The following is a 26,790-nucleotide window of genomic DNA, read 5'->3' on the forward strand; positions in this document are numbered from 1 at the left end:
TGTGGCACAATTTCCTTTTTGGTTAGTTAAAAAAAATGTCATATTTCCTTATATTGTAAGTATTTAAAGGTACAATTCCTCTTTTACCCTTGTTGGTCCCACTTAATTTTAAAGATAGTATTCCAATACATTTATGAAGAGAGAGAAAAGTGAGTCTATTTTTTAATATGACTATTTTTGAAGGGGCAATTTAGTAAACATTTCAAAGTCTTCATTTATTTCTTAAACTCCGTGCCCGATCAAATGTAGCCACATAAAATGGGACGGAGGGAGTAATAAAATTATAAACCTGACACTATTTTATTGATCATTAAATAATTAGGTATTTTTAGTATAAATAATTTTTAATATATTAATTATGCTAATTCTCTTTCTTATTTTTTAATAAGTTATGGACTCCACTTTTTTTTGAAACTTCTTTTATTATTCTTCTTTCTGTGTTCTTTTTCATCAATTCATTATCATCATTGATTATTTTCAGCAAATTCATTTGAGAATCTACTTGAAGAAAATCATTCGAAAAATCATGAGGTATATGATGACTTCGATTGAAAATACTATGATATATATGCATAAAAATTATGATTATTTTCTTAAAACTTATCGAAAATTCATCTAGAAAAATGATTACTTCTCTTTGTTTTCTCTATTTTGTCGTAGAAACATCTCAACCATCACAATATCATTTCAGTCTCAAGTCATCAATAATATATTTGATTATTCATTACACACAAAGTATATCAAATAAATTATTGAGTGGCATCCATAATTATCAGAAAAAGTTTGAAGAATTTTAGTAATTTTACAGATCTAGAAGTATTCGTTTGCTTTACCAACACTAATGATATAATCATCGTCTATCAACACTCCACAACCAACATCTTTATAATTCATAATTATCTTACTATTCCTTGTTTTTCTCTTCAGATTTATCTTTTCTCCTTCAATTTGATTTATTAATGATGGAACAAAGAAAAAAGTGGTTTAAAAGAGTGAGAGATAAGTTACGGTAGAAGAGGAAGAATCCAAGAGGAGAAAAAGTGTTTTGGTGAAGAAGATCTCTACTCGGGTGGATGGGAGGAAGGAGGGCAGAGAGGGATTCTATGACTTTTTCATGTTCATAATTGATTTAGTATTTGACATGTTAATTTTTAAAGAAACCTCAGTATAGGTTAGATCTCCACTTTCAAGCCATAACATTATAAATTTGGTGTCATAGATCAATTAAGACATCCAAATGACTCGTTGATGTTACTCATATATATGGTAAATAATTCATTAGAGATGAAAGTTTGATATTTCTAAAATTTAATTTTGATAATTCGATAATCAATAATTAAAAATAGACATTAAATACTCTTTTGAAAATCGTTCTATATACAATACATTTTAATGGTATTTCTGTGCATGAAAACATAGTAATGAAAAAGGTAATAGTCAAAATATGATTCATTTTGACTAAGCGCCCCAATCAACTTCTGATACAATAATTCAATTTTCACTGCCTGACATTAAAAATTGAACCTATATATTGTGTAGAAATTTGTGATGTTTCATTGAATATTAAATTTTAACAATAAAGAAATATTAATTTTTTATAATGTTAAATGTAATATAATATTTTTGTTATTATAAGCACATATCATCAAGAAAAAATAGAAAATTTAAAATAATAGTATTTTTAAAATATATAAAATATCATTTAAATTAAAAAATGGCCACATAAATAATAATTACAATTAACAATAACGATAGATTGATAGATAAAAATAATTAAAATTTACCAATCACACCAATAACTATGAAAAATAAGAATAGCCTTTTCTGTAAAGCAAGATACAGATGCTAGAATGTTAGTTATCTTATTTCAGAATATTTAAGATGAATTTTCTCTTTTTACTATTATTTTATTTTTAAAATATCATCCCAATTTTTCATTTTTATATATAAAAAAGTACCCATTATTTTATCCACCAACCAAATTTTAAAAATACCAACTACAGACATTCAAGAAATGATCCCTCGTCTTTTTAGGTAGCTAATCAAAAACTAAATGTTTGACGAGAAGAAATTGTTCCCTCAATACGAAATTTTTTATTAAAGAATATTTATTTACTAGATTTATTTAATTTATTCACTAATAAATCTTTGTAATATGCTATTTATACATAGCAAGTATGTTGAATAGTGAAAATTGTAGTTTATTGGTTATGTTATAAGAAACGAAAACATGACTGCTTGTGGTTATTTTCAATGTTTAATTGTAATGTTATTTACTTTTGTATTATAGTTGAGTTGTAAAAGTTATGTTGGTTAATTTTGCTACTTTTTAGAAATTGAGGATCGATATAAACTATATTTATAAAATAGCACATCCAATTTTTATTTTTTTTAAATAATCAAATACTATGGTCATCACCATCTTTATGGAATGAGAAACAACGGACACTAAGATAATTTATATGATTGTTTGGTATGACAGTAATTTTTTCGTCTGGCAATCCTACTGCGACATTTAAGACATTTATATTGATCATGAACAAGAACAATATTGTTGTTGAGGTGATAGTTGCTATAATTGTAGTTTCTTCCATGGTATATCTTACTTCTCTCTTTCTTTTTCCTCCAAATATCCTTTTGAAATATCAAAATGTAAAAGAATGATTAGGAGAAATTATTAAGGAAAATTAACACTTTTTGGCAAGTGTTTAATAAATTTCTTAAATTATAGAGATAATATATAACATTTTTTCTCTAGTTATTGGTATAATTTGATTTCAATCCTTTTAATTAATATATGATTCATTACACTTAATCTTAAATTAACCATAAAACATAATTATTTTTGTCCCTTTTACGTACAAACATGTTATTAGATATAGGTTTTAGAACTATATTACCAGTAAATTTGACGTAACAACACAATTTTAACATAATATAGGTAACATTGGTTTTATATAATTGCAAATATTTATCCAAGAAAGATGTAGAAAAACTTGTTGAAAGCGTTTGAATAAATAGAAAAAATATAGGTTTACGTCATCGACGACCCCTTAAACTTGTTTGCATAATTCACTTAGACACCTCAACGAGGAATAGTACTAATTGAACACCTAAAATATTTAAAATATATACCTATTAAGCACAAAATGCAGATGTGGCAAAAAATATGGATCTCACGAATATTAAGCGCGTGACTAGATCCAAATAACTATTTTTTATTTTTCTTATTAAAAATCTTGTACCTTTTTTTCTTTTATTGACATTTGGCATTGAATAATAACTATTTTTTGTATTTAAAAAAAATTCTTAACTAGCAAAAGAAAGTCATTTAGTCAGTCTTTTTCCCCATTTTTTTTTGTTCATACTTCTGCACTTCTTTTCTCCATCTTCATCCTCCATTTTCAGTTCTCAATCTTTTGTATTATTTTTTTGTTTTGTTTTCATTCATTATATTAAAAAAATCGAATCTACTGGGCAAAATTTGTAAGAAGAAAGAAGATTTCGATTTGGAGTTAAAAAGTTGACCGACGTCCGTCAGTTTCTATTTTCGATCATTTCGATCAAACATCACCACTCAAATTAAAATGTAAACCCATTGAATTTATTAAAATGATATTCGAGAATTCTAATAGAATTTACTTGAGTACTCTCAATTTCTCTTCGCCATCGTTCAAGGACATCGATTTATTTTCAACAAATATCTCAATAGTCGTTCCGCTAAGCTATACATATGTCACAACTTATTTCACTATTTATATTTATCTTAATCCCATAGTTTATAATAAGGAAAAAATGAATCTTGTCGGAGGAGTCGATAACATGGGTGATAGTCGTGAGCCAGGGAAAGAAGAAGAAAGACCAAAGGGTTAATCTTTTAGTTGATTAACATTTTGAATTATTAATTGTTGAAAATTAATTTTTTTCATCTTTTTAAATTTTAAATTTATTTTTAATGATTAGATTGGACCCACATGCCACATGTCGTAGTTCTATTTGTGACTTTTTCAAGACACAACGTGTGAATTACACGCACATTATTTTTTTAGCTAGTTGTCATTTTGTGTTCAATACATACATATTTATTAATATTAGAGTGTCTAATAGGTACTAGTCCTAGTTAAGGTGTCTAAATGAATAACGCAGACAACTTTAAGTAGTCGTAGATGAAAATGTACCATATATTTTTTCTGTGAAGAGTTTTGGAAAGGATTTTCAAACTTAAATAAGAATTCTTCTTCTTTTTTTCCTCTCCTTGCTTTGTTGAATGATTAAACTTTTCCATGATTGCTATAAATTTATAAAATAAAAATAAAAAGACAAACAAGAGGGATAAAGTTATTGTAGGAGGTTTTAATTAAATCTTTTATACTATCTTAAAGATTTTTACTATTTTTAATTATTTAACCTTATAAAGAATATAAAAGGAATATATCTCAATTTAGATACACAAACTTATAATTTCTCTTATTTGTAGCAACACCAAATATAATTATGCCATAATCCTAGGGATTTAAAAGGGTATTACAATCTTTTTTATGTAGTGCTGATGAACTAATTTATTTGATAATGCGGTACATTTTATGATTAGAATACCCTTTAGCTTAAAGTTTACTAAATGCTGACCTTTTGGGAATCTCATAAAGATTATGACCTGGATCCGATCGATTTTTTTTTGAATCTCTATACATGCAATTTCCTTGACACAGAGGACGTTCTCATATTCTTTCGTACATCAATATTTGGTATTTTGAGAATATAGTCTTTGTTTGACCTATTGTTTGGATGTTTAGTTGTTCTCTACTGTAGGTGTGTATTATGTGTGCATAAGTATATATTTAAACTTGCATAAAGTTGAACAAGTAGACACATATTTTGCTCGCTTTCCAATGTGTAAACTTATTGTCAATTTACACACTACTTTTGCTTGCTTTCCAATTGGTTGACTTTTCTTTTGGTAGACTTTTGATTTTACTGTAATACATTTTGATACAACCTCATTTAAGTTCTCATTCTATCGTAACAATCTACCTTGCAGCTTAAAGTTTATGAGTGCACAGTATGAATCGTAGAAATTTACGGTTCGTAGTCTGTACTCGTAGACTCCAGGTATGTTTATGAAATTTTGCTAGGTGTAAAGTCAAATGATGAATGCCTTCTACGAATCATAGTAAAACATATGGTCCATAGATGGGCTTTCGTCGAACCTGAAAACTTAATTTAAAGACCCGACCCGCGACCCTTTTTAATAAAACCCTTTTAAAATTCATCCCCCATTTACCTTCACCCTCCAACTATTGCAAACCATTTTCCCCATATTAAAACTCCATTGATCTATCATCATCTCCAATTCTCATTCCTCCTTTCTTCTCCAAAGTCAAACTCCCCTACGAAATCCAAATCCTACCAAATTGTGCAATGGTCGTGGCCAGTCGAAATCAAAAGAAAAAAAGTAGAACCACTCACTCACACAACTTAAATTAACTCATAAAGGTATGGATCTGTGATTACCAATGTTTGTTGAAATTTAGGTTGTAACTTTACTTAGGGTTGAAATTTTGTATGAACTATTGTGTTAAAATCAAACCTAGGTATGATTTTTTTTGTGGGTTGTGATGCTCCCCCCCTTATGAACATTCGCCCGCGAATGGATCTAGACAATTCCTTGGTTGTGTTTTCTTTTTTCTCATAGGACTTTATTTGCGAGTCTATATTTTTTACAGTCGCAAACCTGAAGTCAAATTCTGAAAATTTTAACTACTAAGCTTTGCATAGCTATCTTGTAAGAAGACATATAAATTGGACCTTCAAGCTACTTAAAATCTAATTAAGTCGTTGTGAAGAAATAATTTCCAATTATCGAAATGTGACTCACCTTAAGTCGTAAATAGTTAGGGATACTCCTTCCTCATTTCCTCTTCCGCTTCACAAGTCATTTCCTCGACGTTGTTATTTCTCCGTAACACTTTAACAGAAGCTACATCTTTAGTTTGGAGCTTTCTTACTTGCCGATCTAAAATTGCTATTGGTACCTTTGCATAAGATAAATCTTCAGCGATACAAATATTTTCAATGGGCTTAATACGTGAAGGATCTCCAATGCACTTCCGCAACATAGAAACATGAAATACAGGATGGACTGCTTCCAATTCTGAAGGCAAATCAAGCTCGTATGCCACCATACCGATCTTCAGAATAATATTATACGATCCAACATACCTAGGACTGAGCTTTCCTTTCTTTTCGAATCACATGATGCCCTTCATTGGAGATACTTTCAGGAAAACCCAATCTTCTACATCAAACTCTAAGTTTCGTTAGCGAACATCTGCATAAAACTTATGCCGACACTGTGCTATATGAAGGCTATCTCTAATAAGCTTAACCTTTTCAATCGCCTGTTGGACTAGATTGGCAGAGGCGTATCCAGGATCTCAAGAACATGGGGGCACCATTATCTTCAAAATAGACAATTAATTCAATTATATAAATTTTACGGTGAGAACAAGTTGACGAGCAAGTAGGTAGTAGCAATCTTTATATAGTAATATATTAGCAAAAAACATCATTCACTTACAATTGTCCTCGACGAGTTTTCATATTTTGAAAACGGTCAATAATGGCATCATTACTTACATTTTTAAATATACTACGCTCTATATAGCAAACTAAACAACCATTCAAAAGATCTTCATCCATCCTATTACGCAAATCATTCTTTATGTACTTCATTGATGAGAATGCTCTTTCCACACTTGCGGTAGCAACATGAATAATCAAAGTTAACTTCACAAGTAGATACACAAGTGACCAAGTTTGATCTAGTTTTGTCTCTATCATCACTTTTGCAAGATTCTTGATTCCCTTCAAGTTGAGAAACTTGCTATCACACTTTTGAGCATAGACAATAAAATTATCAAGTTGAAAATTGAGTTCCCGAAGCTCTTTATCACCAAACTCACTTAGGTAGTACTCAACTAGTTTCATTATCCTATCCTTGTGAAAATTAGCAAATGAATCAACCGGACTCAAACTAGCCATATCGAGGAGCAATTCACTAGTCACCACATCAAAACGATTATTGAGTTCTTGAAGTGCCAAATGAATGACGGCATAAAATACTTCCACACGAAAGTGATGTAAATATGAAATATTGGACCTCTTACGCTTCGACTTCCCATTAGAGTAGTCTTCATTCATTTTGGGAATTGAAATTTCATGTTTACCACAAAATAAGCTAACCTCATCCATCATAGAGTCCCATTCATCCTATCTCATCATTTGCAATCGTTTCTTTGAAAGGTCAAGCAATCCCATAGCATTAACGATATCTTGATCTTTCTTTTGTAAAATTTTATTCAACTCATTCGTCAATAGCAACACCTTAAACATCAAGTGCAACATAAAGACAAATTCAAATTCATGAATCTTGCTCAAAAGATTTTCCGCTGCAAATCTATCAAGATGATATGGACAATTACGTTTCATATCCTTACGCATATTAACAATTGAAGAAAAAAGAATCAGGAAATTGTCCAAGGTTTTAAAATGAGACCCCCAATGAGTATCACCCGGTCGTTGGAGGCCACGTTCTTGATTCAAACCTTGCCCTGTATGAACTTCTCCAAATTTAAGCAACTCCTCCAACTTATCTTCTTGATGTTGTCGAAGTGAATCTCTGCGTTTAAATGAAGCTCCAATAGTATTCAAAATATTAGTGAGAACATAAAAAAAATTATCCACATCCGAATTCTTTTTGGAAAGACCTACAAGTGCCAATTGCAATTGGTGAGCAAAACAGTGAATATAATATGTAGATGACGTATCTTGTAAAATCAAAGACTTGAGACCATTTATTTCCCCTTGCATACTACTAGCCCCATCATAACCTTGACCACGTATTTTGGATGTACATAATGAGTGATCCAAAAACAAAGAATAAATTGCCCTTTTAATGATTGAGAAGATGTATCATTTACGTGGACAATACCCAAGAATCGCTCTATCACCATTCCACTTTTGTTGACATATCTCAAAATTAGAGCCATTTGCTCCTTATGAGAAACATCCTTTGATTCATCAACTAATATTTCAAAATAATCACCGTCCAAGTCTTCAATGATAGCCTTAGTTGTTTCTTTAGCACAAGCCTCCACAATATCTTTTTGAATTGTCGGACAAATCATCATATCATTTTGTGGAGCATTACCTAATATTACTCTTCCCACATCAAAACTTCTATCCCCATACCATTTCAAAAGTTCAAGAAAAGCACCCTTATATTCGGAACCTTCACTTTCATCATGTCCACGAAATGGAAATCCCGATGTCAAGAGAAATCTTGCTACATCAATTGAGGCATTTAAACACATCCGCTAATCACTTCTTGCCTTTTCACTTTGCTTGTCAAAAGAAGATTGGATCGATTGTCGTTGGTTTTTCAAATCTTGCATCCTATTGAAACATTTATGATGGATACTATTTACCTTACCAACATGTTTTTTTTAATCTTTCTAAAGCTTTGTTCCAACACCTAAAACCATCTCTTGTAAATGAATCTCCGGCATTTCCACAACTTTCAAGTTCATTCTTGAACAAATAACAACACAAACAAAATGTCGCGTCTGCTTTAATGCTATATTCCAACCATTGAGATCTTCTCTTAAATCAAGTTGGTCGAAATTGACGCATTTTTTTTCCAAACTTAGTTTTAGGGAAGATATGAACAACAGGCTGACATGACTTTTTTTTAATGTAATACCTCCTTACCGCATCTCGAATATCAGGACCATAAGATGAAATAGGCATTCGATCTTTGGGATTTGCTTCAAGAGATTTAAAATCAAGCATATTATCCATATTTGAAAGTGGAAAAGAATTTGTATGTCTTTGAACTTCCGGAGCAACGTGTGAACTCACAAATGGTTGATTAGAGCTAGAACTTGGTTGGCCATCTTTTGGCTTTGGTAACTTGATGAGAAACTTATCCATTTGTGATTTGATGAATTGATTGTAAGAATTATTTTACCTACAAAATTAAATATTCACACTTCTATTCAATCTTATAAAAACAAAATAATTTTAAAAAAATATTAGCACAAATAGCAAGTTTACTAATAAAAGAATCACAATTATTAGATAACTATTTAGAAATCAAGAAATTCTTATAAATTTAAATATTCAAGCAATCAAATAATGGAACCACTTCATAAATCAAGAAAAACATATAAAACAAATGAAGTACATTAATAAATATATTTTTTTAGATAACATACCTTGTTACGTGTTCTCAAATCTCACTTCTACTTCACCATGAACAACAAAGTGAAAATGTGGAATGAAGCCAAAAGAATAACAATATGATGTCTTTACTCCTTTTGACCTTTTAGTTTAGGGCTTTGAAAAGTCAAAAGAAAAAGTTTAAAAAAATAAATAAGAAAAACGTCTAAATAAAGAAGGAAAGGAGAAAAAGAAAGTAAAAAATATAATTTGACTTTATTGACACTTCTAGCTTAAGGTCTAGACATAGCTAATGCAACCTAAAAATATGGGTAATTGAACCTCTTTTTATTTATAAATTATTAAATTTTTTTATGAAAAGTGGCACATTTTGTTATATTAATTAAAAATTAAAAATGTTAATGTGGATAGAAAAATTTGAACCACAAATTTATAAGTTATGCACCCCTATTTGTACTTACTTATCAATATACTAGAGTATTCTTTTTAACCTTGGGTTCACCAATACAAATTTAAAAAGAAAATTAGAAAAATAATAGTATTATATAGGGATTAGGAAGGGGATGATGGGTGCATGTGAACCCCCTCCCCTTCATATACATACGCCTCTGTAGATTGGGACCTAGCAAATCTGCTTCCCCGAGCTCAAACCAACTAATCGAGGACCTACACTTCCGCCCATATAGTGCTTCGTAAGGGGCCATCTGAATACTAGCTTGAAAGTTGTTATTATAAGCGAACTCGATAAGAGGTAGATGTTGATCCCAACTTCCTTTAAAATCCAGCACATAAGCACGTAACATATCCTCAACCGTCTGACTAGTACGTTATACTTGTCCATCAGTTTGTGGATGAAAAGTGGTGCTAAGGTTTACCTGAGTGCCTAGACCTTTCTGAAACGATCTCCAAAAATGTGATGTAAATTGAGCTCATCGATCTGAGATAATAGATAATGGAACTCCATGAAGGCGAACAATCTCCTAAATGTAAAGCTTGGCATAATCTTTAGCTGAATATGTCATCCTAACTGGTAAGAAATGAGCAGATTTTGTCAGCTTATCGATAATTACACAAATGGAATCAAACCTTCGTGGAGTGCGAGGCAAACCACTGATGAAGTCCATATTTATCATATCCCATTTCCATAATGGAAGCTCAATATACTGGGTTAGGCCTCCAAGCCTCTGATGCTCTACTTTAACTTGTTGACAGTTGGGACATTCAGCTACGATCTCCGCTATATCTTTTTTGATGCCCTTCCACAAATAGATCTACCAAAGGTCCTGATACATCTTCATTACTCCAGGGTGAGCTACATATCTAGAACAATGGGCCTCTGAAAGAATCTTTGTACGGAGCTATCCAATTGCCGGTACGCATAAGCAACCCTGGTATCTAAGGACTCCATCTCCAGTTAGCTTAAATAAATGTTGTTGCTTCTGTGGAATCTTTTCCCTCAATTTCCTAAGCTTAAGATCTTCATGTTGCTGCCTTTTCACTTCAGTCACAAAGGAAAATTCTACCATATTCTTAACGACAACACCTCCGCCTCCCGCATCTACCAAACATACTTGCAAATTAACTAGCTGGCATAGGTCTTTTGTAATTCTAGCCTTATCAACTTCAACATGACTTAGACTACCCATGGACTTTCGGCTGAGCGCATCAGCAACAACATTAGCTTTGTCGGGATGATATAAAATGTCAACATCGTAGTCCTTTAATAATTCTAGCCATCTCCTTTGTCGTAGGTTTAACTCTCTGTGCTTAAGTAAGTACTGAAGGCTCTGGTGATCAGTGAAAATATCTATATGAACCCCGTATAGATAATGCCGCCAAATTTTTAGGGCAAAGACAACTGCAGCCAACTCAAGATCGTGTATATGATAATTCTGGTCATACTTCCGCAATTGTCTAGAGGTGTATGCAATAACCTTACCATGTTGCATAAGAACACAACCTAGGACAATTCTTGAGGCATCACAATAAACAACATGCCCCTCATTACCATCTGGAAGAGTTATGATAGATGCGGTCATAAGCCTTTTTCTTTAGTTCTTGAAAGCTCTGTTTGTATGCCTCGGTCCACTGAAACTTAGTTGCCTTATGTGTCAATTTTGTTAGTGGTGTAGAGATAGAAGAGAATCCCTCCACAAACCTTCGGTAATACCCTGCCAAGCCTAAAAAGTTGTGAACCTCCGTTGGATTCAAGGGCCTCGACCAAGTCATCACTGCTTCAATATTTTGTCCATCAACCTTAATACCCTCACCTCTATTAACATGACCAAGAAAAGCTATTGAAGTAAGCCAAAAGACACATTTAGAGAATTTAGCATATAACCTGCAATCTTGGAGAGTATGCAATACAACTCGCAAGTGGTCTGCATGTTTAGCTTCTGACCGTGAATATATAAGAATGTCATCAATAAACACAATCACAAATTCATCCAAGAATGGTTAGAAGACCCGATTCATAAGATCAATAAAGGCTGTTGTGGCATTTGTAAGCCCAAAAGACATGACAAGGAATTCAAAATGGCTATACCTCGTCCTAAATGTTGTTTTTGGGATATCAACTTCCCTGACTCGCAGCTGATGGTTACCAGACCGCAAGTCAATCTAGGAAAAGCATTTGGCACCTTGTAACTGGTCGAATAAGTCATCAATCCGTGGAAGAGGATATTTATTATTTATAGTGACTTTATTTAGTTGTCTATAGTCAATATACATCCGTAAGGATCCATTTTTATTTCGAAAAAAGAGCACTGGGGCACCCCATGGGGAAGTACTTTGCCTGATAAAGCCTTTATCGAGCAAGTCCTTCAGTTGTTCCTTCAATTCTCTTAGCTCTGCAGGTGCCATTCTATAGGAAGGAATCAATATAGGTTGCGTATTAGGAAGCAAGTTTATAGAGAAATCAATTTCCCTTTCTAGGGGAATTCCTGGAAGATCATCAGGGAATACCATTGGAAATTCATTCACGATAGAAATTGACTGAAGAGTCATGGGCTCCTTATCAGTATCCTATACATGAACCATATGGTATATACAACCTTTAGCAATAAAATTTCGAGCCCTAAGGTATGAAATATACTTACCCTTAGGTGTGGCTGCATTACCCTTCCTCTCAAGGACTGACTCACTTGGAAAGTAAAATTTGACTATCTTTGCACGGTAATCAATATTAGCATAGCAAGCTGCCAACCAATCCATACCCATGATAACATCAAAATATAGCATAATCAACTCAACTAAATCAGAGGGGGTTGGATGATCATTAATTAACATCGTGCAACCTCGATAGACACGAGTAGCTTAAATAGAGTCACCAACCGCTGTAGAAACCTCAACTGGTTGTGGCAACAATTCTGATTTCATGTCAATCTTTCTAGAAATAAATGGAGTAATATATGAAAATGTAGATCCAGGGTCTATCAATGCGTAAACAGCTTAAGCAAATATCTTCAATATACCTGTAACAACATTAGGGGATACCTCTGAATCCTGTCATCCTATGAGTGCATAAAAGCGGTTCTGGCCACTGCTCGAACCTGTATCTCCTTCACCTCTCCCTCTACCATGACCCAGAGTAGGATGTGGTCCTGGTCATGGTGCACGGACTGAGGGTGAAGATGTTGTTGTGGATCTTAAAGGCTGAGCTAAATCACCTATGTTCAACCTCAGGCACCGACTAATAAAATGTCCTGTTTGCCCACAATGATAACATGAAACTGAACCCTGTCTACATTGCCTAGAGTGTGGCTTACCATACTGTGTACGTAAAGGAGTGGGATGTTTTATCTGTACATAACGATCCTGTTGACGCTCAGGCTAGCCTGAGCTATGACCTAGTCCTGATTGACTATAACATCAAACCGCGGTCCCTGCACCTATGATGAGACACTACCCGCTGGTCGAGGTGGATATCAATGGAGTGGAGGCCTAAAATCACCAGGTGGATCCCTATAAGACCCCATAGTATGGGTCCTCTTACTCTACTTCCTATCCCTATGGGTATCACGAATCCGTTTAGAAAGGTCCTCTATAGTCTGAGCAAAAGCCTGTATACGGGAAATATCTACATCATCTGATAAGGATGCTACCCTACAATCTTTGATCAGATGATCAGCCAAACCATCAACATAATAATGAAATCTGACTCTCATGGTATGTACAAAATTTGGTGCATATCTTGCCAAAGAATTAAACATGTGGCTATAATTCCTCACACTCATGGTTCCTTACTTTCGATTGATAAATTGGTCAAGACGGGCCTATCGAACTTCCTGTGGAAAATAATGGGCAAGGAAGGCCTAAAAAAAGTCCTCCCACTCTACTGGCGGAGCATCAGGTCCTCTAGATCTTTCCCAGGCCTCATACCAAAGGATGTCTACATCACGTAGCCGAAAAGATGCCAACTCCACTGCCTTTGTGACGGAGGCATGCATCACCCTTAATACTCTATATATATGGTCTATAAAGTCCTGGGGATCTTCAGTAGGACTAGATCCTGTAAATAACTGAGAGGGCAAATGAAGAAACTCTCGTACCTTCGAACTTTCTGGCCGGTCTCTCTGAGTATCTACTCCTGACTCCAGTTGTTTCTCATAAATAGAAACCATCATACTCAACAACTAAACTGCCTCCCTCATCCCCTGCTCCCAATCTCTGGTGGAGGAACAATAGGTACTGGAGGTCCTGTGTCCCTAGCTTCCTCAGGTACCAATGGAACTGGTGAGGCTGGGGGTACTGCATCTCTTCGGGCTTCAACAGGTGCCGGGGAGGCTGGTACTAGGGGTACTAGAGATTCACCCTATGCCTCCAAGGGAATTCTATCCCTTTGACCCGGTGGGGAACGACTAGTACCTTCCTTAGATCCATATCTATCTCTCGATTTGCCATATCCATAGCGAGTGTAGCCTGTTAGATAAGAAACATAAAGCACAATTTAGATTTCAAATGTTCTTATACTTTTGCACTATAGCACCATCTATTAGTTTAATGAAATGTAACCATTTTTAAATTCCCTGTAGCCTCTTGATTATAGGTGTGGTGCACAACACACCCATAAACAAGACTCTACTTGACACGCTTGTGGAGCCCCCGAGATACGATCTACTCTGATACCAAGTTTCTCACACCCCTAAATAGGGGGAGTAACTGACACTCAATACCCTATAAGATCGAGTTACCTACTAAAACATAATAGCAAACCAAAGTGAGAGACAACAAAATTGGACAACACAACCTCTAAAAAGTGAAGACTGGACCCTGAAGGTCATAACCTAATGAGAATAAACCATACAAATAATGGTAGACCAGCCTAAAAAAAATAAAGATGTACTATCTAGCCGACGAGGCCACAACCGAAGACATACCTACCTACACACATATATATACATGCCAAGACTATGGGTTGGAGATTGAAACATACAAAAGAAAACCCAGAATAATGTGTCCATAATAGCCTCTATGAGTGATATAAGCACTTTCGGGACAAGGCCCCAAGTATAGCCAAACTGTACGACAAAAGTAAACATCCTCTGATTGCCCTAGGATAAGATGGAGCTTACCAATACACAACTGAACCTGAATCTTAGTGGGTGGGTCGATTAGAGTCCCTATCTGTACCTGCTCGCACGAAACAAAAAGCAACGTCCCATGCAAAGAGACGTCAGTACGAATAAAAATGTACTGGTATGTGGTATGTAAAGCAGAAAGTAGAATTATAAATATTTACTATAAAAGGGTAATAGAGATACCACTTGAAACTGAAACTCAAATAATCTCCATGGCTGAAGTTTGACCCCATACTATTTAAATATACATGGTATGCTCGTATAATCGTATGTCTTGAATACATATATATATAGATTCAAATGCATGACATACCCAACCAAATGCTAGCAATGATGGTGCTTCCCGTTAGCTAACCAACATCATATATGCCAACTTATGGCCATCGGTGTCTCATACGTATAAATATAGGCAATAGGCCCCATACCCCTCGATTATAGCTCGAGAGTAGAATGCATAGCATGTCATGGATTTATAACACCTATATGTTACTGTTGTCATGTTGCCAATCTTGACCCGTTTGTAGTCTTGTTCTCATAACCTCATAATCACTTTCGTATAACATGAAACCATTCATGGAACCTCATATGTTCTTCCAAATAAGCTTGAAAAGTTAACTCAAATTTTAGAAAGATAACATAACCTTGCAGATATTCATAACAAGTTTAAGGTGATTTACTTAGTTCCTAACTTGGTTCCTAGATAATTTATAAAAGAAGTATTTCAAAAACCAAGTGTTCTAATAGTTTAAACATTTAAGTTATATTAGAGAGTTTTGAAAATCGTGAGTTACTTTAAAGATTTTTCATAATGACTTTAGTGGTGAAAGAGGGCTGGTTACAAGTAATAAGGGTATCTCGTGATATTTTAAGTCACATCACCTAAAAAAGAATAATAATTCATACATGCAGACATATAATCAAGGAAACTGATAAAATGACATGTAAATGTCGAATACTCTATTTATTCGAATAAGTGGACTATCAAAATAATAGAATCATGAAAATAATTCAGCTGAGATCTCAATGCCTTTCACTGAAGGACTTTCTAGCAATAGAATAGCAAAATATCACATTCGGCGTTTTAGGAACTTCCCAAGAGTGGTGCTAAAATGAGGGACGGAGCTTAGCCTTTATATACCTTTCCAATGAACGCTCGAATAGCCGTAGCTTCTTCACGAGAGTTGTTCCTTATGTCCTAAGCTTCGCAAAAACTATATATACACAACTGGTACACACCTATAAACAGTTCATAATTGATCTTAAATCGACAGATTTTCCATATGGCTCCAACTTGACGAAACTTCCATAGAACTTCATAAAAACAATCATAAAAGAGTCCCGAGATGATTACCTTAGTTAACCAAGTGTAAACCTTGAAGAAACACCAATAACTACAAATTTATATCTTCAAAAACTAGCTCCAAATGCAGCTAATAGAAGGGGAAAATGATTGCCACGTGTAGAAATCACATTTCTAGGCACGGGGGCAACCTTTAATGGTTGAAATCGTCAAAAACTAATCTTTATCATGCAAGAACTTTATTAGAACCATCTCTTAAGCTTTATTTTTGTTAGGGAGTGAAAAGAAATGTTTTTGTGGCTTTAAATGTTGAGTAAGCCGACATACCACATTATTGACCCGACCCGAATTTTTCCTAAGCAGTCCGCAGCAAAACCTTCATAACTTCTTACTCCGATGTTGGTTGGATACAGGGTTTTATGCATTGCAAACTAGACACGTAGGCCTTCGATTTGATGGGTCATAGGCCTTTTAACTCTTTATATATTGGGAGAAAACATCCAAGATATTCGACCCAAAGTTAAGAAAATATTATTAGTGAAATTTCGAGAACTTTTGCCGACCTTAGTTTCGCTAATTTTCTTGACTTCAAAACTTAACATACGACCCTTATGCTATTATAGTACCTTATTACACACTATTCTTAGCATGTTGTACACTCATAGTCCTATCCACAAGGTATGTGACAATTTAAACCTTTCAAACGGGCAAAGTTCTACCCGAGCCATTTCTTTAATCATGAACTTTGTTTGAGGGGTCCCTCTGACCTAAAACTTTAGTTTAGTTCCTTTATATTGCCACCTATTTGCAATCTTAATCTCCAATGTACGATACAAAGTCATAAACACCTCATATAACCATGCCATACTACACCACATCTATTATGCAAGAATAGAGAAAAAGTACAGGATCTTACAACGATGATGTGTTAAATACTTGTTTAGAGATAGGTTGGGTTGTTAATCGGAACAAAATTTGAATATGGGTGTAAAATTGGCACACTCGTCTAGCATTTTGTGACCTACGAGGGTATCCTACAGATCGTATAAATTTCTACGATTCGTATTTTCCTCTTGTGGAAAGACTTGAATGATCAGTGTTTCCATGCTGCACATATGTTTGTATGTATTATATCTTGGAGTCATAGGATCTTCTATAGTTCGTAGATAGGCATCGTACACTGACATATGTAAGGATATAATTTGAAAATCACAGGGACTATCTACGATTCGTACAAATGCTTACGACTCGTAGATTAGTCTCGTAGTCCTAAAAGGCACAAACAAGTATCCTAAGTTAGGAACTAAGGGTTGACATACGGTTTGTAGAAATATTGACAGGCTGTACTGTCAAACCATAGTTCCAACTTTAGAAGCTTAAAAATTGACTTTCTTTCCTACGATTGGAACCTACGACCCGTAGAAACTTCTACGGTCCGTAGGAACCCAACCGTAAGACCAAAACAATATGATTCCTGCACATTTTGTTTTGGTTTCTTGGTTTTATTTTCAATTCTCTTGTTTTCTTTTAGTCTTTCTATGGTATTATCAAGTCTTCCACATGTATTATGCTGACAAAAGGTACTTTATAGAAAGGGGGAAAGTCCATCGCACCTTCTTCCTGGGCTCGAACTACTTCTACATATCAGTTGCGAGACAAAACCACAGATGATGAAGAAAGTGGTTGGGAATACAATCCGAACGTGAAAAAGGACTCACCTAGGGTACTCAGACCACCAGAAATTTCCCAAACCTAATTGATATGGATGCGCCCCCACAAAGGTCAGTTCCTCAGTATAAAGACGGAGTTGTAACCTCTAGCTTGGAGGCTACTTCACAAGGAGGGTCGACATCTAGCTTGCAGTCCGAGTCCAGCTCTGGATTGCAATTCGATTCTGAGTCTAATTCTGGCGCATCCCAGTCTAGAGAAGCATCTGATACACCAATCACTAGACTTTCTGAGCCGGTATGAGTTGATGGTGAGCGACATCCGTGGTGTGTCTGGGGTATGTTTGATATCTATTCTGAGGCCATATGCCAAAATTCTTAGTACAAGAATATCGACCTATTAAGGAGGAGCAACGGGTTATTATTGGGAGTATTCACATTGTCCCAGCCATACATGAATTATTCAAGAGGCACAGGTGTGACTGGACGACTGACTCATAGGGAATGTATAATGCTATCATGTTTTGAGAGTTTTATGCCTCCTATGCGGCTATAGTGAAAAATGCCTTACCTCCGAAGGCCAAAGAGTCGGATCAGCCCCACTCCTGACCATATTAGTACATGACATTTCATAACACACAGTTCGTTGTTTTATTTACGAGCCATCACATGAGCAGTCTATCACTACGGTTGAGTTCGATTACCGGATGTAGTTAGTCCGGAGTTGATCAGCCATGAGGGATACGACTCAGAAAAAAGGCTTGTTGAGATCGGTAGTTTGATATATAACTGAGAAGGGTGTCGACACCGAGTAGTTTCGTGATTTTTTGACCGCTATAAAGAAGACTTCACTCAATTTTGCTGTGAAATTTTACTGGTCCATTGTCCGTGCCAGACTATCTCCTACTATGGCAGACAATCATTTGACATTGGATCGATTGTGATGGTTGCATGCTTGATGGAAGGTCATGAGATTGACTTTGCCCGCAATCTTGATAACTAAGATCCACGAGAGAGCTTTTTGGAAGTCTACTACCCTTCCGTTCCCATGCCTGATCTTCCAGCTGTGTAGAGATGTTATTGTTCCGCTGATTCAGGTTGATGCTTTGATTGAGGTTACCAAGGCCGTGGACGTCAGTCTAATTTGCAATGAGGACAACTTGGGTGCACTGAGACGCGGTATCCATTTTGATATGCCGGCTATGAGTGAGGCACCCACCCAGGTGTAGCCTGATGAGGGAGATACTACTGAGACTTCTGTGAGTGCTCCTCCATCTACTTTCGCCCCAGCTAATAGCACACCACGTGCTTTCACTACATTGGGTTTCTCTACTTTTCCCATAGGCAGACTTCTGCGGCTAGAAACTTAGATGGATCAGCTGCTACAGCACCTTCGACCCTGGATGCAGACAATTGTTGAGGAGTCAGACATGAGGATGAAAGTTGTGGTTACTGTAACAGCCCAAATTTTTTTATGCTAATGCCCGAACCATTCTTTATTTGCATGTAAAATTGAATCAGGTGATTCTTAAATTAATCATATGTGTAAATGTCATTTCTTTTGTGTTCTAATGGATTTGGTTATGACTTAAGATCATAAGAGCCTCCTAACACAAAGTTGAGTTGAAAGCTTCATTATCGATTTAGTTTTGACATAAGATTCTACTTAGGTAAACTTCAAACGATAATATCTCCCAGCACATAATGAATTATGTGGCCTATGACCTACCAAATTAAAGTTCTTTAAGTCCTCTTTCCAACGCTACCAAGTTTGACTCATTTCATGTTCGGAGTAAAAAGTTATGGCCATTTTACTAGAAACTTCCATATCAGAGTTTTCTAAGTTTGCGAACGATGGCTCCAACCGACGAGCTGTAAGTTGAACGACGACCCATCCAGTCAAGTCATTTGTAGAGTATTGGGAGTCAACTTTTGGGACCCAAATCCTACGGATCCAACCGATGAGTCGTAAGAATTACTACTGGCTATCATTTGGAACCCATAAATGGACTTTTGAGCCTTAAAAGTTCAATATCAATTCCATGGATGGGATCTACGGTCCGTAGATCAAACCACGAACCATAGATAGTCCCGTGGATAGTTTTTGTCAACTTTAAAGAGGGGTAGTTCAGTATCCCTCCCTTGTATGCTTAAACCACAACCCTCTTTCACCAAATTAAGGGTCTAAATAGTGTTAAAATATTATATTACTTTTTTTGACACTTCAAAGACTTAGAGCAAGGATTCAAGACGAGAAAAGATAGGGTTTTCAAGAGTTCTTCAAATTTCATCTATTTTGCCTAAACTTTGTTCTTCCCGGTATGTAAGGTTATCATAGTGTTGTACTAGTTCGTCCTCATGCCCTAAATCTACTTTCAAATCAACAAAAGAGTAATCTAGGGTTCTATCCTTAGATTTTAGTATTTGTGAGATGAGTTGATATTGAGTTTAGAATTCTTGAGTTGTTGATTATTGAATTCCTATTCCTTATCATTGAATTGTCCTACAATATGAACTGTGATTGTTGAATTGATTGTTCATAACAATTTTTCAACATGAACCCTATTTTGAGTATTCTTTGAATTCTTATTGAAAATCTTTTAAAACAAAACATTATTGTTTGAATTGAGTTTTGAGGAAGTAAATAAAAGTTGTGAAAGAGTATAAAAGAACTAAGTATTTCCTAAATGTTCATTTTTACATGAAGAAAAAGATGTAGACTTTTTGAGAAAAGTTAAAAGTGTTTTTAGAAAGATTAAGTACAGAGCAATTACTTCTTAAAGACCCCCCCCCCCCCAAGCCTTTTGAGTAATTATCTCAACCCATAATATATTTTTACATTATGTAAAGAGAAGCCTTGTTTTCTAAATTAACTATGAGTTCTAAAGACAGTTTAGAGTAGTTACCTCTTTTAAGAGGATAGTTATAGCAATTATCTCAAACCAGAGAAAAATTAATGTTTTTATACATTTGAGCAACAATATGTATATAGGGAGTAGTATTGAGCATCGATATGAGGGAGAGTTCAGACAACTCACAACCCCCGTAAACCATGTCTTGCCGTGGGTACAAGATCATACTTTTTAAATGAATCCTTAGCGACTTCGGGCAGAGCTTCGTGGATCCACTTAGTTGAGGTGTTCTATATCCTGGCATGATATAGGACAGTTCTTGCAGAGTGGACAAGACGGTGTATCATCAGTTAGCTCATAGTGATGGTTGTCGGTAAGAGAAACTCCTAATAGAGTTAAAGTATATTTTTAAATATTACATATTATGTTAAAGTTCATAGAATGAGAAAGTATTTTGTAAAGTTAAATAGTTTCATTCCTTTAATTCTTTACATTCAGTTGAGTTTATGTTATACCTATTGCAGTCCTTCTTTTTAGTTATTTTGCTTCGGCTATATTACATACTCGTGCATTCAATATACTGATGTTATTCGACCTGCATTTTTTATGATGCATATATAGGTGTTGAGGATTATCAAAAGGTGTTTCGTTGAGATCACTTTGCACTTCAGACAGTTTTGGTGAGCCTCTTTGCTTTTCGGAGGATTTCACAATTTACTTTCATGTTATTGTTGAGTTGTCATGGGTCTTGTCCCGACTTCTATTTTAGTAGAGGCTTCATAAATAGTTAGAGTTGAAGAGTATCTTAATATTTCCCTTTTGTTTGAGATGCTTTGAGATTGTATTGCAAAGTATTATTATTATTATTGCAATTAAGTATTTTCAGACAGTTTGAGTTAAGTATTTGCTTGAGTTTGAGTTTTCTAAATTCTATTTCTAAGCTTGTTATCTCTTGAGTAAATCTTCCGCTAAGTAGTCAGCCAGGCCAAGGGTTCGCTTAGGGATAAGAAATGGTTCTCGGGTGTTGGCCACGTCTAGGGTGTAGGCTCGGGGTGTGATAGTTATAGAGAAGACTGAGGCCACATAGAGGAGGATTGATGCCTTCGAGTTTCGGATGCTAGATCGACCCCTGACTACACCAAGTGTAGATCATTCCAGATTTAGTTGGCTAGACTCCATGCTGATGTTGATGCGTTGGCTACTAGAACTTTTTCTACACCTAATCCTACACCTACGGAGGCTGGAGATGAGGTTCTTATGGCATTGTTTGGTGATGTAGACCCTCCTCGTACAGCTGGAAAGTGCTCATAGACTGAGGTTGGTATTTATAAGGATGTTGAGTAGCATGCACGAAAGAGAGAGCATCATGAAAATGAGGCAGCTCTACGATAGTCTAGAGTTGATAAAGATTTGAGATTGGAGAGACTATGACAGCAGGCAGCCGAAGCATCGACTACGGGGGAGCTAGTGATAGTGATCCTTAGATTATTTCAAAAGACATTAATGATGGCATCCCACAGACTAATACACATATGCACATTTTTGCACCGGGGTCCCCACAACCAGACCCATATGCCTCTATCTAATTCTTTGGCTCTTTGGTACCACATTTTTTTCTTCACCTTCGAATCTTTATTTTTTTGTGCATTAAGGACATTACACATTCTTTTTTGTGGGGGTGGGGTGAATTTGTTAAGAGTGTGAAGGGTGAAGTTTGAATAAACATAAGACTCTAACTATGCCTTGGGGTTTTCTTACATGTGTTCTTTTTCCCTAAGGACTATTTAATTTCTGTTGAACCGACATGTTAGGATGTCAATTGTAAAAGTAGACTAGATACAAAAGCATGATGATAGTAATGAAATTGATATCCCTCCAAATTTTTGTGTTTGTGTTGTATCTGTGTGATTGATAAGTCAACTGTGTAGGATCTTTTTAGGAATCGATAGGACAACATGACTTAAATTGAAGCATTAACTAGATACACTGATAATTTGATAGTGAAATGATGTGCCATGTGTGTGTGAGATTATTTGCTCATTCGTACAATATATGCCAATCTAGAACTTTCCCCGTTAGTCTTGCTAAGATGATTTAACTGTTAATTAGGAAAGGATCATAGGCCACTATTGAAACTAACTCGACTAAGCCAAAAAACAACCAACCAAATTAAAATGCTCCCTTCGATCCAAGTAGATCCTAAAATAAACCATTCTTTCGATTTAACCAATTCACCTTTCCTGTGATAATTGTTAACCTTTGTTTTTGCCCTGATCTTTCTTTGGACATCGTGCACCTCAACTCAGGCTAAAAGCCTAAGTAGAGGGTGACTACTATAAAGGAAAACAAGAAAAGATAAGGGGTATGAAAAGAGTTATGTATTGAGAAAAGAGAAGAAAAAAAGATGGTGTGGCAGACTAAAGAAAATAAAAAGGTAAAAAAATGAAAATTTTAAGAAAAGTTTGAAATGAAAAACAAAAGCAAGTCAAAAGTCACACCCAAGTTTTAATGAAAAATGAGGAGAAAAGAAAATTAAGGAGAAACTCGATTTGGTTGTAAAAGAGGAAAATAGCCAATGTAATGTCAAGGAGGGAAACAAAGTCACTTAAAACCTAAATACACCACACCTAACCCTAAGCCTACATTATAAGCTACGAAATTCCTATGGTGATCCTAATCTAACGGTTTGAGAGTCTAAGTTTAGAAAATAAGGGCAAACCTATGGTATTGTGCATGTATTTTATTGAATTCAATTGTGAGAGTGAGCGTATATTGGGTCTGTGGAATTGAACTATATATCAATATTTGTGTGAACAAAGGGATTTTTTCGTGGTAAGGGAACATTTTACATTGTCAAAAAGTTGGTATCTTGGTGATTATTATTTATGTATGTAAGTATATCTATTAGGTATGTCAATGTCATGAATTGATCTACATGTGATGACTTGTTTGAACGCAAAAATTGCAGTGTGTTAAAAAAAGTGAAATGGAGGATAGATGGTTGAAGATACTGCCATGTGATTGCTGGAGTTCTAGGTTACTGTTTGCATTGTGTCGTTTTGTGTTAGTAGTGGCACTCAAGGACAAGAAACAATTTTAAGTTGAGGGTGTTGATGTACCGCAAATTTATGGTACGTATAATGCTTTAAACTTGGAGTTTTGCATGTGTCTTAAGTATTTGTTAGTAGATTTGGTGGGTTTTTACTTGTATTTTGCAGGAAAATAGGTTTTGGGCAAGTCGGGATGAGAGAAAGGTGAAACATCAGTTTTAGAGTTTTACCGACTCATCCTACGAGCCATAGGAATGTGTCGTAGACTGAAGCACTGAAATTTGGAGCTAAGTATAAAACGATGAGACCATATTATGAGCTGTAGGAACTTCTACGAGTCATAGGTATGATTCATAGGAAAGATAGAGATTTTGAGCTCCAGTACTTGAACTACGAAAGAGCAAGACAGGTCATGCAAAATTCTACGGGTCGTAGAACATACCTGTAGAAAAGTCCAGAAGTTAGAAGTAAAGGTGTTATTTGACGGAAGGTCTCTACAAATCGTAGGAATTCCTATGATTTATAGGACCAAATCATGGAAGTGACTGTCGAAGCCAAAATTTTCTATGTTTCCTTTGTTGACTTTGTTAAGGATTAAATGTATATAAATGGTCATTTTATTCTCGTTTGTTTTATAGTTAGACAATTTGATATTTAGTTTTTGGTTTTGAGAATTATTTTGGTGAACATTTTTTCCATTTAATTCTTGAAGTATCAGTTTGAAACAATCTTTTGTTCGTTAATTCAAGATTCCAGAGTTTATCTACTCTCATTGTCAGTTCATGATTTGTTTTAACAAACTTATTATGAATTGTGATTACTCAAACATGAGTAGCTAAATCTACAACTAGGTTTGTGGTAATCATGAGTAATTAATAATTTAGACTTAATAATTAGTCATTCTTGAATAATATTTATGCATGTATTGTTGATCTCTTCACTTTGATTGCATTTTAACGGTGCGCAATGTTTCAAACTGCCTTATTCCTACTTTTCCGACCAAGAAGTAACAAATAGAAAAAGAGATTAAACAAAGAAGATTGAGCGAGTTAATGCATTATCTAATAGCTTGAACCATATCTGTGAAGGCTAATCTTGGTCAAGGGTAAGGGTTAGTAAAGCACACACTCGTAGACCGATCAAATTGCTTGATGAAATTCCTTATTTGGACGACCAATCACTTTGGAGATACATAACTTACCAACTTTGTATGTTAAAAACTAGATAGGATCACTACTATAAGGTTTACTGCGTTAAAGACTTGTGGGTAACACATGCACCCTAGTTTCATCTTCTTTTGACTTAACAAAACATTCGATCATGTTTACTTGGTTACTTATTATTCAACTAAATCAATATATCTTTTTTTTTTTTACAAAACCCCCATTTTACGGAAATAATCTTACTAAAAGTACAATCTACTGTTAATTAGCCTAAGTCTAGACCCTCGTGTTATCAACCCTAACCTCTGTTATGTTCTTTATTTGACCAACGACCACTTATACTTCTTTAGGGAGGTGTAATTTGGGCGTATCAAGTTATTTGATACTCACTCGTTGCTTCTACTTTTGTGTAGGCTACGAGCCCGAATTTGTGTGATTATCCTTTTTCTCTACTTCGTCTGAGGCTTTTCTGTGGATACTTGAGAGGCAGTTTCTTGTCATTTCAGTGGGACCACTTGTTCCATATTGTGTTCTTGTTCTACTGTAGAAACAGACATTTGAGACTTGTAATTTCTTTCAATTCAGTTGTAATACTTTAGTGGTTTGTTGTAACACCCCAAAAATTTATAAGCTAACGCCTGGACCATTCTTTATTTACATGTAAGGTTGTATCGAATGATTCTTAAATTGCTCATATGTGTAAAGATCAATTCCTTAGTGTGGGAATGAATTTGGATATGAATTGAGGTCATTAGAATCTCCTAGCACAAAGTCGAGTTGAAAGCTTCCTTACCGAATAAGTTTTGATGTAAGATTTTAGTTAGGTCAACTTCAAACAATCATATCTCCTAGCACGTAATGAACTAGGTGGCCATACCTACCAAATTGAAGGTCTTTCATTTCTCTTTCTAATGCCACCAAGTTTGCATCTTTTCGAGTTTGGAGTAAAAAGTTATGGTCCTTTTACTAGAGACTATCGCCAAAAAGTTTCCTGAGTTAGTTCCTACGACTCCTTTCTACGGGCCGTCAAAATTTCAATGACTCGTACTGTCTAGTCGTCTAAAACGGCAGAGAATCTAATTTTTGGAGTCCAATTCCTACGAATCCATTATGTGGGCCGAAGGAACTTTGATGGGCCGTAGTTTGGACCCGTAGAATAGACTTTAAGCCTAAAAATTGTATAAAGTCAATAGATTGGATCTACGATTCGTAGAAACTTCTATGGGTCGTAGATTGGACCTGTAGAATGAAAATTTGAGCATTAAAGTTCAATATAAATTTCACGGATGGGATCTACAATCTATCAGTTTTAAGAGGGGTAGTTTAGTCTTTCCTCAATCCTTCTAAGACTAAACCCTAACTTTTTTACACCTAGTTAAGGGTTTAGAAAGTGTTAATTAGTTATTTTGTGTTCATTAACACTTCAAGTCTTTAGAGCAAGGTTCTAAGAGGAGAAAAAGCTAGGGTTTTGAGTGTTCTCTGAACTTCGTTGATTTTGCCAAAAACTTTGTTCTTGCAGACATATAAGGCTATCATAGTGTTGGACTAGTTCTTCCTTACACCCTATATCTATTTTATATCAGTAAAAGAGTAATCTAGGGTTATATCATTAGTTTTGAGTATTCTTGAGATGAGTTTGATGTTGAGTTCTGAGTTCTTAAATTTCTAATTTTGAGTTTCTATTCCTAATTATTGAGTTTTTGTATATTGTGCATTGAGATTTTTGAGTTGATTTTTCATGTCTATTTTTCAGCATGAACCCTGTCCCTGAGTATTCATTGAGTTCTTACTGAGTATCTTTCAAATAAACATAATCGTTTTAAATTGATTTTTTGAGAAAGCAAAGAGGAGTTTTGAGAAAGAATTTTTTACATGATTTGAGTTGGAGTATAAGGGAACTAAGTATTCCCAAATGTAACACCTTTTACATTGACAAATG

At 35.0% G+C, this 26,790-nt stretch overlaps 1 long non-coding RNA gene across 2 annotated transcripts in view; it reads right to left on the reverse strand.

Moving 5' to 3' along the window:
• LOC125836077 (uncharacterized) overlaps positions 1-26,790 on the reverse strand; it is a 405,731-nt gene that overhangs the window by 37,470 nt on the left and 341,471 nt on the right. The window lies entirely within an intron of this gene.

The sequence above is a fragment of the Solanum verrucosum genome, unplaced genomic scaffold (assembly GCF_900185275.1).
Source record: "Solanum verrucosum unplaced genomic scaffold, falcon-dt-bn FXZP01000208.1, whole genome shotgun sequence".
NCBI lineage: Eukaryota > Viridiplantae > Streptophyta > Magnoliopsida > Solanales > Solanaceae > Solanum > Solanum verrucosum.